Below are 12,754 nucleotides of genomic sequence, written 5' to 3'. Positions count from 1 at the left end.
GGCCTCAGTTACCTCATCTGTAAAACGGGGATTAATATTGGGAGTCCCATGTGGGACATGATCTAATAATACCATATTATCAAGTACTGTTCTAAGTGCTGGGGTAGATAGAAGGTAATCAGGTTGGACACAGTCCAATAAACTTGAATCTATCCTTATGCTTAGTCGAGTGCCTGACACACAGATAACCATTTAACAGATACCCTAAACAAAGAACCCAGAACTCAAAGTGGTGCCCGAGGCCCAGAACATTTGAGGGCAAAGAGGGGTGGTCCCGTCCCTGCCGGGTTGTGGGTGGGGAGCCCGTGCCTGCGGGCAGAGACTGTATCGCTTCCTTGGGGCTGGGAGTTGGGGGTTAGTGGGTGGGGGGCTGCTTCCTGCTCTATCTCTGTTCTTACTCTTTTCTCTTCCAACCAGTTGTAAGGAATTGCAGATGAGAGAAGCATTGTGGTCTAGTGGATAGAACTTGGACCTGGAAGTCAGAAGGACCTGGGTTCTAATCCTAGCTCTGCCGTGTGTTTACTGCATCACCTTGGGCAAGGCACCCCAATGCTCTCCCCCTCAGATATGTCACCTGTAAAACTGGGATTAACACCGTGAGCCCCATGTGGCACGGGGATTGTGTCCCAACTGATAAATTGTGCCTCTCGTGGTGGTGAGTACAGTGCTTGATAAAAGGTAAGCACTTAATAAATGCTTTTTTTTTTTTTTTTAAATTATAATGCTTGTCTGCAAATCAGTCAATGGTCTTTATTAAGCACTTTATATGTGCAGGGCACTGAACTAAGCATGTGGAAGAGTACAATACAATGAATTCATGGTATTTATGGCACACTTGCTTGCTGTGTGCGGAATACTTGTAAGCTCCTGAAGCACAGTGATGGTGGGTGTCTGTGCTGAATTCTCCCAAAAGTTTAGCACACAACTGCACTTATTAATTGCCCTTAATGTAAAATTTGCTCACTCTAGTGTTCCGGGCTCTCCGTCGTACACAGTGAGCCCCCTTAAGGGTGGACCGCCACAACCTGGGACCCGTTGGACACGCCGAACCCCCTGAGGGCAGGGCCACCGAAGGCAGGGCGGCCGGCTGTGATCTGTGGCTCAGCCCCCTTCCCACCCACCACTACCGAGGGCAAGTCTGCCACAACTGTGGAGAGGTCTGAAGCTGTGAGGCCATCCAGGGCAGAGCCGCTGTGAAGTTATGCCCGGGTGACGCTGGGAGCCCCCCGAGGGCAGGACCGCTGCAGTGTTGGACCCGTCGGATACTGTGAGCTCCCCCCCCCCCGAGGGCAGGGCCCCCAAAACCTTCTGCCCATGTGACACTGTGAGCTCATCCAGAGCAGAGGCGCCGTAACGTTGTACCCGTGTGACACTGTGAGCCCTTGAGGGCAGGGCAGCCGCAACTTTGGACCCGTTGGATACTGTGAGTTTTTTTTTTTTCACCCCACCCCCACCCCCTTAGGGTGGGGCCACAAAAATGTTCTGCTGGTGGGACACTGTGAGCCCATCCAGGGCAGAGCTGCTGTGATGTATCTGGGTGATACTGTGAGCCCTCGAGGGCAGGGCCCCTGCAACTTTGGACCCGTCTGATACTGAGCCTCCCTCCCTCCCCCCCCGCCCCCGCTTAGGGCAGGGCCATAAAAATGTTCTTCATGTGTGACACTGTTAGCTCATCCAGAGCAGAGCCGCGAGACGTTGTACCTGTGTGACACTGTGAGCCCTCAAGGGCAGGGCCTCTGCAACATTGGACCCGTCCGATACTGTGAGTCCCCCGCCAAGGCAGGGCCACAAAAATGTTCTGCCCGTGTGACACCGTGAGCCCAGCCAGAGCAGAGCTGCCGTGCCATTATATCTGAGTGACACGAGCCCTCGAGGTCAGGGCCGCTGTAACATTGGACCCGTCGGACACTGAGTCCCCTCCCTTAGGGCAGGGCTACAAAAATATTCTGCACATGTGACACTGAGCCCTTCTAGAGCAGAGCCGCCGTGATGTTGTATCTGTGTGACACTGAGCCCTCGAGGGCAGGGCCATAGCAATGTTGTGCCTGTGTAACATTGTAAGCCTTTAGCACCTGGGCATCGGAAAGCATGATTAAAAATATAGGTGGTGGCAAAAGGGGGGTGGCCTTCATCTTCCCATTTGGTTCTTCTTGTCCCAAGAACTGGGAAGAACAAACAGAAATCTGAATGCCAGAGAAAGGGGGTTGGCTTGATGTGATGAGCCCCAGATTTAGGTCTTCCCAGCCCAGGTCCCGGGAAGAACAACCACCTGGGTGCCCTCAAAAATGGGGACTGGCTTCATGTCCCAAACCCCACATTTGTCTTCCCATTTTGGGTCTTCATGGCCCAGGTGTCGGGAAGAATAATAAAAAAAAAAATATGGTGCTGGCAAAAGGGAGGGGACTGGCTTCATGCCAAAACCCCCAGATTTCAATGTTCTCATTTAGGTCTTCATGGCTTGGTTGCCAGGGACAGTAATGAAAAATCTGGATGCTGGCAAAAAGGCGGGGACTGGCTTTATACTAAGAACCCCAGATTTCAGTGTTCCCATTTGGGTCTTCATGGCCCAGGTGCCGGGAAGAACAATGAAAATGTGTGTGCCGGCAAAAGTAAGGAGGGACTGGCTTCATGCCAAGAACCCCAGATTTCAATGTTCCCATTTGGGTCTTCATGGCCCAGGCTTCGGGAAGAACAATGAAAATCTGGATGCCAGCAAAAATGGGGGGACTGGCTTCATGCCAAGATCCCCTAACTTCATTGTTCCTGTTTGGGTCTTCAGGGCCCAGGCTTTGGGAAGAAAAATGAAAATATGGGTGCCGGCAAAAGTGGGGGACTGGCTTCATGCCAAGAACCCCAGATTTCAATGTTCCCATTTGGGTCTTCATGGCCCAGGCTTTGGGAAGAACAATGAAAATCTGGATGCCGGCAAAAAAGGGGGGACAGGCTTCATGCCAAGAACCCCAGATTTCAATGTTCCCATTTGGGTCTTCATGGCCCAGGCTTTGGGAAGAACAGTGAAAATCTGGATGCCAGCAAAAATGGGGGGACTGGCTTCATGCCAAGATCCCCTAACTTCATTGTTCCTGTTTGGGTCTTCAGGGCCCAGGCTTTGGGAAGAAAAATGAAAATATGGGTGCCGGCAAAAGTGGGGGACTGGCTTCATGCCAAGAACCCCAGATGTCAATGTTCCCATTTAGGTCTTCATGGCCTGGGTGTCGGGGAGAGTAATGAAAAATATGGATGCCGGCAAAAATGTGGGGACTGGCTTCATGCCATGAACCCCAGATTTGACTCTTCCCATTTGGGTCTTAATGGCCCAGGCACCGGGAACAACAATAAATCCAGGGGGACTGGCTTCATGCCACAAACCCCCAGATTTGAGTCTTCCCATTTGGGTCTTCATGGCCCAGGCACCGGGAACAACAATAAATATGGGCGGGACACATATTCATGCCACAAACTCCCAGATTTGACTCTTCCCATTTGGGTCTTCATGGCCCAGGCACTGGATACAATAATAAAGATAGGGGAGTCAGCAAAAGCGAGGAATGGCTTCGTGCCATGAACGCCAGACTTGAGTCTTCCCATTTGGGTCTTTATGGCCTGGACACCAGGGATAATTTAAAATTTGGGTGCCAGCAAAGGGGGGTAGTGGCTTCGTGCCATGAACCCCAGATTTGAGTCTTGCCATTTAGGTCTTTGTGGCCCAGGCACCAGAAAGAACAATAATGGCATGATTGCTGTTTTGACGGTACCCATTTTGATCTTCCTGGCCCAGGTGCCAGGAAGCACACTAAAAATACTAGTCAGCAAATGGAAGCTGGCTTCGTGTCTCGGACCCGTGTGCCTTTCTGACAAGTGAGCCCTGCCGCAGCAGCGTTGTTCCTATCTCACACTATGAGCTGCCCCCCACCCCTGGACTACACATCAGAAGGCGGGGCCCCTGTGACTGACAATGAGTCTGTCTGAACCCCCTGGAGAGAGGGCTGCTATGATGATGTGCTTCCCTGACACTTTGAGCACCCACATGGGGCAGGGCTGCCAGGTCCTTAGACTGGTCTGGCACGGGCATAGTAAGCTTATCTCTAGACTGTAAACTCACTGTGGGCAGGGAATGCATCTGCTTATTATATTATATACTCTCTAGTGTTTATTACAGTGCTCTGCACACAGTAAGCACCCAATAAGTACGACTGAATGAATGAACGAGTGTCGGACATTGTGAGTAGGGTAAGGCCGCCACGGCTCTGTGCCCGTGTGACACTATGAGCCACCCACACCACAGCGAAGGGCAGAGATGCCGCCACTAGCAGTGGGCCTGTCTGACCCCCTGAGCCCCCAGGGTGCCGGGCTGCCATGATGTTGTGCCCATTTGATACTCTGAGCACCCCCCTGGGGCAGGGCCACTGCAGCGTTGTGCCTGTGTGACACTGTGACCCCCTCGCACCGCACCGAGGGACAGGGCTGCCGCCACTGACAACGGGCCTGTGTGACCCTCTGAGCTCCCTGGGGGCCCGGCTGCCATAATGCTGTGTCTGTTTGACACTCTGAGCACCCCACCCGGGGAAGGGCTGCTGCAACTTTGTGCCTGTCTGGTACTGTGAGCCTCTCGCACCGCACCGAGGGTCAGGGCCACCGCCACTGACAATGGGCCTGTGTGACCCTCTGAGCTCTCTGGGGGCCGGGCTGCAATGATGTTGTGCCTGTCTGATACTCTGAGCACCCCCCTGGGGCAGGGCCACTGCAGCGTTGTGCCTGTGTGACACTGTGACCCCCTCGCACCGCACCGAGGGACAGGGCTGCCGCCACTGACAATGGGCCTGTGTGACCCTCAGCTCCCTGGGGGCCCGGCTGCCATAATGCTGTGTCTGTTTGACACTCTGAGCACCCCACCCGGGGAAGAGCTGCTGCAACTTTGTGCCTGTCTGGTACTGTGAGCCTCTCGCACCGCACTGAGGGTCAGGGCCACCGCCACTGACAATGGGCCTGTGTGACCCTCTGAGCTCTCTGGGGGCCGGGCTGCAATGATGTTGTGCCTGTCTGATACTCTGAGCACCCCCCTGGGGCAGGGCCACTGCAGCGTTGTGCCTGTGTGACACTGTGACCCCCTCGCACCGCACCGAGGGACAGGGCTGCCGCCACTGACAATGGGCCTGTGTGACCCTCAGCTCCCTGGGGGCCCGGCTGCCATAATGCTGTGTCTGTTTGACACTCTGAGCACCCCACCCGGGGAAGGGCTGCTGCAACTTTGTGCCTGTCTGGTACTGTGAGCCTCTCGCACCGCACTGAGGGTCAGGGCCACTGCCACTGACAATGGGCCTGTGTGACCCTCTGAGCTCTCTGGGGGCCGGGCTGCAATGATGTTGTGCCTGTCTGATACTCTGAGCACCCCCCGGGGCAGGGCCACTGCAGCGTTGTGCCTGTGTGACACTGTGACCCCCTCGCACCGCACCGAGGGACAGGGCTGCCGCCACTGACAATGGGCCTGTGTGACCCTCAGCTCCCTGGGGGCCCGGCTGCCATAATGCTGTGTCTGTTTGACACTCTGAGCACCCCACCCGGGGAAGGGCTGCTGCAACTTTGTGCCTGACTGGTACTGTGAGCCTCTCGCACCGCACTGAGGGTCAGGGCCACTGCCACTGACAATGGGCCTGTGTGACCCTCTGAGCTCTCTGGGGGCCGGGCTGCAATGATGTTGTGCCTGTCTGATACTCTGAGCACCCCCCTGGGGCAGGGCCACTGCAGCGTTGTGCCTGTGTGACACTGTGACCCCCTCGCACCGCACCGAGGGACAGGGCTGCCGCCACTGACAATGGGCCTGTGTGACCCTCAGCTCCCTGGGGGCCTGGCTGCCATAATGCTGTGTCTGTTTGACACTCTGAGCACCCCACCCGGGGAAGGGCTGCTGCAACTTTGTGCCTGTCTGGTACTGTGAGCCTCTCGCACCGCACTGAGGGTCAGGGCCACCGCCACTGACAATGGGCCTGTGTGACCCTCTGAGCTCTCTGGGGGCCGGGCTGCAATGATGTTGTGCCTGTCTGATACTCTGAGCACCCCCCTGGGGCAGGGCCACTGCAGCGTTGTGCCTGTGTGACACTGTGACCCCTTCGCACCGCACCGAGGGACAGGGCTGCCGCCACTGACAATGGGCCTGTGTGACCCTCAGCTCCCTGGGGGCCCGGCTGCCATAATGCTGTGTCTGTTTGACACTCTGAGCACCCCACCCGGGGAAGAGCTGCTGCAACTTTGTGCCTGTCTGGTACTGTGAGCCTCTCGCACTGCACCGAGGGTCAGGGCCACCGCCACTGACAATGGGCCTGTGTGACCCTCTGAGCTCTCTGGGGGCCGGGCTGCAATGATGTTGTGCCTGTCTGATACTCTGAGCACCCCCCTGGGGCAGGGCCACTGCAGCGTTGTGCCTGTGTGACACTGTGACCCCCTCGCACCGCACCGAGGGACAGGGCTGCCGCCACTGACAATGGGCCTGTGTGACCCTCAGCTCCCTGGGGGCCCGGCTGCCATAATGCTGTGTCTGTTTGACACTCTGAGCACCCCACCCGGGGAAGAGCTGCTGCAACTTTGTGCCTGTCTGGTACTGTGAGCCTCTTGCACCGCACCGAGGGTCAGGGCCACCGCCACTGACAATGGGCCTGTGTGACCCTCTGAGCTCTCTGGGGGCCGGGCTGCAATGATGTTGTGCCTGTCTGATACTCTGAGCACCCCCCTGGGGCAGGGCCACTGCAGCGTTGTGCCTGTGTGACACTGTGACCCCCTCGCACCGCACCGAGGGACAGGGCTGCCGCCACTGACAATGGGCCTGTGTGACCCTCAGCTCCCTGGGGGCCTGGCTGCCATAATGCTGTGTCTGTTTGACACTCTGAGCACCCCACCCGGGGAAGGGCTGCTGCAACTTTGTGCCTGTCTGGTACTGTGAGCCTCTCGCACTGCACCGAGGGTCAGGGCCACCGCCACTGACAATGGGCCTGTGTGACCCTCTGAGCTCTCTGGGGGCCGGGCTGCAATGATGTTGTGCCTGTCTGATACTCTGAGCACCCCCCTGGGGCAGGGCCACTGCAGGGTTGTGCCTGTGTGACACTGTGACCCCCTCGCACCGCACCGAGGGACAGGGCCACAACCACTGACAGTGGGCCTGTGTGACCCTCTGAGCTCCCTGGGGGCCCGGCTGCCATAATGCTGTGTCTGTTTGACACTCTGAGCACCCCACCCGGGGAAGGGCTGCTGCAACTTTGTGCCTGTCTGGTACTGTGAGCCTCTCGCACTGCACCGAGGGACAGGGCCGTCGCCACTGACAATGGGCCTGTGTGACCCTCTGAGCTCTCTGGGGGCCGGGCTGCAATGATGTTGTGCCTGTCTGATAATCTGAGCACCCCCCTGGGGCAGGGCCGCTGCCGCATTGTGCCTGTCTGGCACTGTGAGCCTCCCACCCCTCACTGAGAGGCAGGGCCACCGCCACTGACAATGGGCCTGTCTGACCCTCTGAGCCCCCAGGGTGCTGGGCTGCCATGATGTTGTGCCCGTCTGATACTCTGAGCACCGCCCTGGGGCAGGGCCACTGCAGCGTTGTGTCTGTGTGACACTGTGACCCCTTCACACCGCACTGAGGGACAGGGCCGCAACCACTGACATTGGGCCTGTACGACCCTCTGATCTCCCTGGGGGCCGGGTTGCCATGATGTTGTGTCTTACACTCTGAGCACCCCCCCCCCCCCCCCCCGAGGCAGGACTGCTGCAACGTTGTGCCTTTCTGGCACTGTGAGCCCCAGGCACTGCACCGCACTGAGGGGCAGGGCCACCACCACTGACAGTGGGCCTGTCTGGTACTCTGAGCTCCATGGGGGCCGGGCTGCCATGATGTTGTGTCTTTCTGACACTCTGAGCACCCTCCCAGGGCAGGGCTGCTTTAATGTTGTTCCTGTCTGTTACTGTGAGCCCTCCTCACCACACTGAGAGCCAGGGCCACCGCCACTGACAATGGGCCTGTTTGCCACCCTGAGCTCCCTTGGGGAAGGGCTGCCTTGATGCTGGACCATGGGCCTGGGCCATTACTACGTTGAGCCTGTTTGACCACGTGAGCCTTCGAGGTCTAGTCATTGGTCAGAATGACTGAAAAAAGGGGGCTGGCTTTTTGCCACAAACCCCAGATTAGTCTTTCCATTTGGGTCTTTGTCACCTGATGACTGGAAGAACAATTAAAATCTGGGTGCTGGGAAAAGGGAGACCTGGCTTCATGCCCCAAATCCCAGACTTGATTTCCCCTTTTGGGTCTTCATGGCCCGGGTACAAGGAGGAACACCAAAATTATGGGTGCCAGCAAAAGAGGTACAGGCTTAATGCCACAAACACTATATTTGATTCTTTCCACTTGTGTCTTCATGGCCCAGGTGCTGGGAAGAGCAATAATGACACGTGTCCTGGCAAAAGGGGGTACTGGGTTCAAGCCACAAACCTCAGATTTGAGTCTTCCCGTTGAGGTCTTCATTTCCCAGGCTCTGGGAAGAGTAATTACAAGTATGGGTGCTGGTAAAAGGGGAAACTGGCTTCATGCCATGATCCCCCAATTTGAGTCTTCCAATTTGGGTCTTTATGGCCGAGGTACTGGGAAGAACAATGAAAAGATGAATGCCAGCAAAAGTGGGGACTGGCTTCATGCCACAAACCCCAGATTTGAGTCTTCCCATTTGGGTCTTCATGGCCCAGGTGCTGGGAAGAGTAATTACAAATATGGGTGCTGGCAAAAGGGGAAACTGGCTTCATGCCACAAACCCCAAATTTGAATCTTCCCATTTGGGTCTTCATGCCCCCTGTGCCAGGAAAAACAGTGAAAATATGGTTGCCGGCAAAGGGGGAACTGGCTTCATGCCACAATCCCCAGATTTGAGCCTTCCCATTTGGGTCTTCATGGCCCGGGCACCGGGAAGAACAATAAAAATGAGTGCTGGTAAAAGAGGGTGTGGCTTCATGCCATGCCGCCCAGATTTAATTCCCTTATTGGGTCTTCATGGCCCAGGTCCTGGGAAGAACAATAATGACGTGTCCTGGCAAAAGGGGGTACTGGCTTCAAGCCACGAACCTCAGATTTGAGTCTTCCCATTTAGGTCTTCATGGCCCAGGTGCTGGGAAGAGTAATTACAAATATGGGTGCTGGCAAAAGGGGAAACTGGCTTCATGCCACAAACCCCAAATTTGAATCTTCCCATTTGGGTCTTCATGACCCCTGTGCCAGGAAAAACAGTGAAAATATGGCTGCCGGCAAAGGGGGAACTGGCTTCATGCCACGAACCCCAGACTTAAGTCTTCCATTTTGGCTCTTCATGGCCGAGGTACTGGGAAGAACATTGAAAAGATGGATGCTGGCAAAACTGGGGACTGGCTTCATGCCACAATCCCCAGATTTGAGCCTTCCCATTTGGGTCTTCATGGCCCGGGCACTGGGAAGAACAGTAAAAATGAGTGCTGGTAAAAGAGGGTGTGACTTCATGCCATGCAGCCCAGATTTAATTCCGTTATTGGGTCTTCATGGCCCAGGTCCTGGGAAGAACAATGAAAAGATGGATGTCGGGAAAAGTGGGGACTGGCTTCATGCCACAAACCCCAGATTTGAGTCTTCCCATTTAGGTCTTCATGGCCCAGGCACTGGGAAGAGTAATTAGAAATATGGGTGCTGGCAAAAGGGGAAACTGGCTTCATGCCATTAACCCCCAATTTGAGTCTTCCCATTTGGGTCTTCATGACCCCTGTGCCAGGAAAACCAGTGAAAATATGGCTGCCGGCAAAGGGGGAACTGGCTTCATGCCACGAACCCCAGACTTAAGTCTTCCATTTTGGGTCTTCATGGCCGAGGTACTGGGAAGAACAGTGAAAAGATGGATGTCGGGAAAAGTGGGGACTGGCTTCATGCCACAAACCCCAGATTTGAGTCTTCCCATTTAGGTCTTCATGGCCCAGGCACTGGGAAGAGTAATTAGAAATATGGGTGCTGGCAAAAGGGGAAACTGGCTTCATGCCATGAACCCCCAATTTGAGTCTTCCCATTTGGGTCTTCATGACCCCTGTGCCAGGAAAACCAGTGAAAATATGGCTGCCGGCAAAGGGGGAACTGGCTTCATGCCACGAACCCCAGACTTAAGTCTTCCATTTTGGGTCTTCATGGCCGAGGTACTGGGAAGAACAGTGAAAAGATGGATGCCGGGAAAGGTGGGGACTGGCTTCATGCCACAAACCCCAGATTTGAGTCTTCCCATTTGGGTCTTCATTGCCCGGGCACTGGGAAGAACAATAAAAATGAGTGCTGGTAAAAGAGGGTGTGGCTTCATGCCATGCAGCCCAGATTTTATTCCCCTACTGGGTCTTCATGGCCCAGGTACCGGGGGAGAGAGATAATGTGGATGCTGGCAAAAGGGTCTTGTCTTCATGCCATGAATCCCAGATATGAACCTTCCCACTTGGGTCTTGATGGCTCAGGCACTGGGAACAACAATAAAGATAGCAGGGACTGGCTTCAGGCTACAAACCTCAGATTTTAGTCTTCCCGTCTGGTTTCTTGTATCCTGGGCACCAGAGAAAATAAAAAAAAAAAAAGAGTGCCGGCAAAAAGGGGTAGCGGCCTCATGCCATGAACCCCAGATTTGAGTCTTCCCATTTTGGTCTTCATGGCCTGGGCACTGGGGAGAATAATTTAAAAATTTGGGTGCCAGCAAAAAGAGGTCTGGCTTTCTGCCACAAACTCCAGATTTAAGTAGTTTCATTTGGGTCTTCTAACAGCCGGGTCACCAGAACGAACGATAAAAACATGGCAGCCAAAGGGAGATACTTGCTTCAAGCTGTGAACTCCAGATTTGACTCTCTTATTGGGTCTTTATGACCCAGGTAGCAGGGGGAGAGAGAAATATTAATGGATGCAAAAAGGGGCGTGACCTCATGCCCTGAACCCCTGATTTGAGTCTTCCCATTTGGGTCTTCAAGGTCCATGTACTGAGAAGAACAGTAAAAAAGAATGGTGGCAAAAGAGGGTATGGCTTCATGAAATGAAGCCCAGATTTGACTCCCTTTTGGGTCTTCACGGCCCAGGCATTTGAAAACTTGACAATAACATGGGTTTTGGCAAAACAGGGGACTGGCTTCTTGCCACGAACCCCATATTCAAGTCTTTCCAATTGGGTCTTCTTGGCCCAGTCACAGAGTCAACAGATAGTGCTGGCAAAGTGTGGGCTGGCTTCACACCACAAACCTCAGATTTAAGTCTTCCCATATGGGTCTCTGTGGTCCCGGTGCCGGGAAGAGCAATAGTAACATGAGTGCTAGCAAAACGGGGGGCTGACTTTGTGTCACAGATCCTGAATTTGAATGTTTCTATTTTGGGTCTTCATGGCCCAGACATTGAGATGAATAAAAATGACATTTGTGCCAGTGAAAGTGGGGTCTGACTTCAGGTCATGAATCCCAGACTTCAGTTTTCCCATTTGGGTCTTTATGGCCCAGGCACCAGCAAAAACAATGAAATAGGAGTGCCAGTGAAAGGGGGCCTGGCTTCATTCCCCAAACCCCAGATTTGAGTCTTCCCATTTGGGTCTTCATGGCCTGGGTGCCGGGAAGAATGATACAAATATGGGTACAAGCAAAAGGGGGGCTGGCTTCGTGCTACGAACCCCAGATGTAACTCTCCCAGTCGGATCTTCAAGGCCTGAACATTGGGCAGAGCAAGAAAAACTTTGGTGCCAGGAAAAAGGGGGACTGGCTTCAGAACCTTGGGAATCGATTCTCTCAGTTGCATTTTTGGGCCTGGGCTCTAGGGAGAGTGAAGATGGCTTTGGCTTTGTCACTTTCCCCTTGATTGGACTCTACCCTTGGGTTTGGGGCTTGGCCCTATATAGGTTGAAGAGCTTCCCACTCATTCAGAGATGATCACTGGAAGAGTCTCCACCTGTATTGTTCCCACCAGTCAGCTCTACTATCTTTGCAGTGACCAGATGCTCCGTGTACCTCAGACTGTGGGCCTACTGAACAGGTTAGAATTGGCATCACTTTGGGGCAGGGTGCTTCTTATCTTTTCTGGAAACTTGGGGTTGGGCAGTGTCACTGACCAGGAAAGGTTCAGTCTTGGGCATTGTGGAGGACCTGGGTTCTCATCCCAGCTCTGCCTCCTGCCAGGTCTGTGACCTTGGGCGAGTCACTTAACCTTGCTGTGCCTCGGCTTCTTAACCTGTAACTTGTCGATTCGATACCCGCACTTGGTTTTGCTCTCTTTATTAACCCCTCCTTCAACCCCATATCACTTGAGTCCATATCTATAATTTATATTCATGGCTGTATCCCCTTACAGACTGTGAGCTCAATGGGGGAAGGAAATGGGTCTGCTAGTTCTACTGTCTTGTACTCTCTCAAGTGCTTAGTACCCAAAGTACGTGCTCAATAAATACCACCTATTGAGTTCCTCTAGATCCAACATACTTTGGGTTTCCTAGCAAAGAATTAGAGAGCATAGACCTAAGCTCTCACTTCTGGCTTGTTCTAGCAGTGTGACTCAGTGGCAAGGGCACGGGCTGGGGGGTTAGAGATCATGGGTTCTAATCCCCACTCTGCCACTTATCAGATGTGTGACTTTGGGCAAGTAACTTAACTTCTTTATGCCTCAGTTACCTCATCTGAAAAATGGGGGTTAAAACTGTGAGCCTCACGTGGGACAACCTGTTTACCTTGTATCTACCCAGGGTTTAGAACAGTGCTTGGCACATAA

The 12,754-nt window shown here is 54.1% G+C and overlaps 1 long non-coding RNA gene across 1 annotated transcript; it reads left to right on the top strand.

The window, feature by feature from the left end:
* Positions 1 to 475: 475 nt before the first annotated feature.
* On the top strand, positions 476 to 2,149 carry LOC114814328. Its single transcript, XR_003762118.1, has 2 exons — positions 476 to 678; positions 970 to 2,149. It is a non-coding gene; the product is annotated as an uncharacterized LOC114814328 (long non-coding RNA).
* The last annotated feature ends 10,605 nt before the right edge of the window (positions 2,150 to 12,754 follow it).

The sequence above is a fragment of the Ornithorhynchus anatinus genome, chromosome 9 (assembly GCF_004115215.2).
Source record: "Ornithorhynchus anatinus isolate Pmale09 chromosome 9, mOrnAna1.pri.v4, whole genome shotgun sequence".
Classification (NCBI taxonomy): Eukaryota; Metazoa; Chordata; class Mammalia; order Monotremata; family Ornithorhynchidae; genus Ornithorhynchus; species Ornithorhynchus anatinus.
The sequence above is the reverse complement of the archived record's forward strand: the minus strand, read 5'-3'. Positions and strand labels throughout refer to the sequence as shown.